The 5,662-nt window shown below is 42.2% G+C and overlaps 1 protein-coding gene across 1 annotated transcript in view; it reads left to right on the forward strand.

Moving 5' to 3' along the window:
• The window catches only part of LOC108785392 (contactin-associated protein-like 5), a 283,646-nt gene that overhangs the window by 194,952 nt on the left and 83,032 nt on the right, over positions 1 to 5,662 (forward strand). The gene's annotated exons all lie outside the window — the stretch shown is intronic.

Here is a 5,662-nt window from a genome sequence, read left to right on the forward strand (position 1 = left end):
GGGGAAAACCCCTGACACCATAGTTCTCCTTTAATGCAACCCAGAACTGCATGTCCCGGGCATCGGGAGATAGGAATTTCACATCCCTGCTGCCCCTCTACTCCCTGCTGCCCCGAGGCCGGGCCTTGATTGGCCTTGTGGGAAATCTGGCCCTGGTCGCGACCCACCAGTGGAAAACCAAGGATCTACAGAACCAAACCCCCGTCTTCTCTTCCCCATGACAATAATAGGAAGGGTTCTGTAGTCCTAAGAGATAAGGGTGCACCGTAGTCAGAGAGCTGAGGATGTTAGATTCCTGCCAGGATGAACAGGCCATTCAATGTGTATATTTTAACCAAACAAAAGCAGAGAAATAAGAGACATTGATTGTTCTCCATTAGGCAGAATTTGGATGTGGGCTGGAAAGCCATTCAAGCGGGTTAATGCATTTATTTTGTTCCTCTGTTCCTCTTAACTGCTGTTTTTGCAGCCAAAATATACAAATAAAGCTTTGGACGGTTTAACCTAACCACGCTCAAAGTATTATTCCGAACATGCAGTATCTACAACACATTTGATTTAATAAATAATAATATAGACACACATAGTTCTTTGCCTAATTTAATTTTTCACTAGCCTGTGCAAAGAAGTAAAACTTTTTATTTTTTTTTACCAGGTGTCAAGTGCTTTTATTTTACATGTTTAAAAACAGAATCCTTTTAACAATGACGAAACGCTGGTAAAACAACATTTGAGGGTTGGTTACCGTGGAAACTGCAAGCTTTTCTTACCACAAGCTCTGTTACTGCAAATTGTAAGGATTTTTTTTTTCCTTGTTTAGTTATTTGTCAAGGATTCCGGCCCCCTTACCGCTCACCGTATAATCCAAAAGAAGTCAACCGACTTTTGTTAGAAAATTAATAAGTTATCAGGTTCTAATCATACTGAACATGTGAAGTACAATAAAAAAACACAAAACCTGAAAAAAAAACAAAAAACAACACTTACTTTCATCTCTTATCTCTTGCGGGAATGTCAGAGTGAAGATGTTCTGCACATTTTATTATGTGGACAGAAAACAATAAAAAAAAAACACCAAAAAGAAAAAACGTAAATCATTTGTTGTGCAGACACCTCTGGGTGGTTCTGTCCAGTGCTTCCAGAACCCTAAAAAGTGGCGTGCCTTCCATTTTGCTTTGTGTCACTCAGTATTACTTTATAAGGCCACCAACCAAGGGCACTTGTTGCCATTTTTAGGAAAAAAATCAGGTTACCCTGAGATCCCAGGGTGCTAGGCTGAAGTCCATTCTGGCGCCCAACTGGAGGTGGTTTGGTAAGTGTTGGATGTTGGACCACTTTACCAGTTCATTGTGTGGATCATATTCAACAGCAAAGTGAACGTCGGCTTGGAGTGAACTGTCCGGATTTGCTGCCAGTTCTGGCTGCTGTGAATTTATTTGCTCATTCCTTTTCATAATCTGTCTTTTCCGCATATTATATCTGTAAAGAATAAGTCAAGGCAACTGGACTTTCTGTATTTTTCTTGAAGACGCTTCACTGATCATCTGACCGGCTTTCTCAATTCAGAATGACTTGTAGAAAAATTATCTGGGAATAAATATGGTGAATGTTGCTCCAATCCACATAATCTGTTAGGTGTTGATTGCATAACTGGAGTCTAGGAGGCGTCCTGTGAGGTGTTGAAACAGCAAAACAGTTGAAACAGCATTGTATGTATCAGACAATAGATGTCTCACCCCCGCCCCCCCAACCTCTATTCAAGCTTGGCTTCTCTATTTTTACATAAATTGCCACACACTTTTGAACAAGTCCTCCTCCCTGTCTGGGATGCGTAGTTGACTGTCTTCAGCCCCGTTCACATTGAGCGATTTATCGCGCGGTAATTCCCGCGATATCGCGGCAAATTACCGCGCGATATCGCGCTCCAATGCATTTCAATGGGGCAAAGGGTCCTGCTGTCGCGGGTCGTGTGTCGTTACAGCAGGACCCTTTTTGGAGCGGATTTAGCCGCGATTCAAGCTTGCTCAATGCAAGCTTGAACACGATATCGCGCGGCAAATCTTGCGATGTCGCGCAATATGCAAATCGCGCGACAAACGCACGATTTGCATATCGCGAAGTGGGAAGGGGGCCTTAAAAGGAGTGACCTTTTTCCTTTAGATGTAGGTACACTGCTGAATCCTGGTCAGGGGGTTTGGCTCTTCTATGCTGTGCCATACACTGGTGTAGCTACTGTTTTGTTTCACCGACATACAATTCTGAGTAGAGAATGTAAAATCCGCGCTTATGGGTAAGTCTGATATGAAAGCTGCTGCGCTATAAACCCTAGGGTTAGGAATGAATGAAGTGTGATTTGTGCAGCGCTAAAAGTGAAAATAAAGTAAAAATGAATAAAATATCCCTATTTGAACATATATAATTATCACAATATAAGTACTCCGTGTATTTATAATGCAAACGTTAATACAGTGGTGGTGATAACATCTCTAATTAAATAACCACAGTGTAAAAAAATTTTTTTATCACTCTTGTGTCATCATGGTAGTGAAAAAAGCATTCCTAGAAAATATCACAAATCTGCCAATAAATTATGTAAAACCGTGAATTTGTCTGAAAAACAGTCCCTATAAGCGAACAGTCAGTGATGTGCTTCTGAGTGAATCCAATGAAGACTTCAAGCCAATATTTCGAAAATAATTATAAATTCTTTCCACACCAACGTGTTATGAGTGTTTCCGAATTACCCCCTTTCGGGTATGCACTCACCCCACAGTTGAGGTGATAATGCAGCGATATCAGATCAGAGGGTCCACATCTCAGATGTCTCTTTCGGCAGTGTTCCGTCTGTTATGGATTTATATAATTACAAAAGAAACCTCCTCATGGTGTGGTATGCATAAACGTTTATTATAAAAAAACATAAAAGAACTCACAATTTAAAATCAAGAAACCGGCCGGTATGTTGTAGCTTCTAAATCGTCTGCTACTTCCTGGTTTGTCCTGGTATCAGTTCGAATAGACCCGCCCCTACAATTCTGAGTGCTCCGCACTGCACTGGACTGCGTACACAATGTTGTTCATCTTGTGTGTTGGCGTCGGGTCTTTTGGGTGAACCAGTTGTTGCCTCAGTGTATTGCTGGGTTTAAAGCAGACAGGGATGTGATGTTTTTTTTTAAAACCCTGCCACATACAATGCTGTTTTAACACCTCTCTCTGGGCAGGTTATTAACACCTCCTGGACTCCAATTATGCAAATGCAATCAACACCTGGTTTCCACTAACAGATTATGTGGATTGGAGCGACATTCACCATATTTATTCCCAGATAATTTTTGTACAAGTCAACCTGAATTGAGAAAGCTGGTCGGATGACCAGTGAAACGTCTTCAAGAAAAATACAGCAAGTCCAGTTGCTTTGACTTATACTGTACAGATACACTATGACCTGGAGGAATGAGAACCTGCACATGCATACTTTTCCTTATGTTGTAGCTCTGCTCAACTCAGTTTATGATGACACAATATGACTTAATTTTTACATTTATTGGTAAAACCAATTTTCAAAAATATAAGGTGGATTGGGATGGTCTATGGAGTGCTGGAGCATTTTGTCTCCCTTGGTTGGCTCCCACGAATGTTGGCAAGGTACTATCAAAAATTAATCTCAGCTAACCTCACAATTCTTTCTCAAGATACAGTGTTGCTAAAAAATTTCCCCAAGGTTTACATTAAAGGAGAACTATGAGGTGAGTGGTTTTCACACAACCTCATAGCTCGAGCCGACGTGTGACAATGAAACTGTCACACACCAGCTCAATAGATCGGGAAGTGAGGGAACGCATACCGTGGCTCGCTCACTTCTCGATCCTGTCCCTGCAGAGAGCCGTGACTGTCACCCCTCTCCGATCCTCCAGCGCTGAGTGGAGGAACGGGCGGGGGAGGGGGCGTTTACAGCTGGCTCTGCCTCTAGATTGGCAGAGCCAGCTGTCACTCATGCAGCGGGGATGATCTGGACAGTAATGTCGAGATCCATCCCGGCTGTGACGTCTCAGTATACCGCTGTAGCTCGCGGTATACTCAGCTCTGGGTCTCGGGAGGACGCTAGTTTATGTCCCCCCGTGACCCTGAGGAGAACTATGGGAAAAAACACATACCCCATAGTTCTCCTTTAAGTCAAATAATTCAGCTTCTTTTGCTTGTAAAAACTTTGCATCCGCCTGTTGCTTTTCCAGCGAGCGAGGCGTCTGTGAGGCCTCATTAGCAATACGCGGTGCAACGTTACAAGTCAACAGGTAATGAGATACTTCTCATCAGCACCGAATTTAAGTTTCAGAACAAAGACAAGAATTACATTTAAAAATATGTTTTATGCAAAACTCTGCTTAGTTATGGCTGTTAAGTGATTGAATAACACTGGCAGTGCGTCGCTGCTATTCTTTCCCAGCGTGGGGCCAATATTTAATTCACAGGTACTGTATGCTAAGATTGTGCCATCCACTTTGGCTAATGAATAATTGATGAAGCACACTGACGCTGTAAGGATACTTGATAGGCAGTTGCAGCATCAAGGAGATAATTGAGATGCCACACTTGTAGTATTGTCACACAAAAGGGAGCGATACTCCTAAGGCTGAAAAATGTGGGCGGATAAGATACAACAATACCGAGTGCACACGTTATAGACTCCATTGGATTTACCAATTACCATGTAGTTGTGATAATTTGCCTAAATGCTCCATTCAATTTATATCTAATCAGGGGGACCCCCACTAGACACAGTTGTTGGTAAATCTAAGGAGATCGTACAATCAGATTAAGTAGAAAGGTTCTTGTCGCACTCCTTACCGGAGATCCCATGTAATGGGAAGGGCGCTCGTAATGACTGCAGATGGCACCGCTGTATGCATAAGATAAATGTGAAAAGATGTCACCGGCACACCGAGGATCCTTTTGGAATCACCAAATGCTCATGGATGCGAGGTCCCGAAAGCGCTTGTGTCCATTCTGTCAACTTGTTCAATAAAATGAGCATTTAGTGATTCCAAAAGGATCCTCGGTGTGCTGGTGACATCTTTCACATTAATCTCATGCAATCAGATTGTCACAAAACTGGCAAATCAGTTAGAGTACATGGTGAAAAAATTAAAGGTTACACAATTACTTAAAAGCCAAACTCTGGGATTAGCACATATTGTCCTCATACAAGAGTCATGTGTATTCTTCCTTGAATCTTGAGCTTAGAGTGATACAATGCTATATCCAGATCTGAATAACAGTGGTCTGCAGTGTGGTGGGTTGCAGAGAGTGAAGTGTTCCCCCCATGTAATAACTATGCTGTTCAGTGGCATCAGTGCTCCATTACTGTGAATTTGGAGGGGGGTCAGCATCGTAAAGTTATGGGTGATATATGCAAAGCTGTCCTTTCTTAGCAATACTGCACCGCACATTATTATGATCACGTTTACTGCACATAATCACCACACTGTCATTTGCACCAAAGCAGCACATCTGCAATCCCCCATCACCATAGCTGCTAATAAAAAGCTGCTAATAAAATTAGGTAATCCCCTATTGTCATCAGCCTTAAAATCCCCTCTGAAGCATGTAATATGAAGAATTGGTGTTTTTTCCATAGCACCCTCAAAATTACCTAAAAATGGGG

This window comes from Nanorana parkeri, unplaced genomic scaffold (genome assembly GCF_000935625.1).
Source record: "Nanorana parkeri isolate BGI_ZX_2015 unplaced genomic scaffold, ASM93562v1 scaffold159, whole genome shotgun sequence".
Lineage (NCBI taxonomy): Eukaryota > Metazoa > Chordata > Amphibia > Anura > Dicroglossidae > Nanorana > Nanorana parkeri.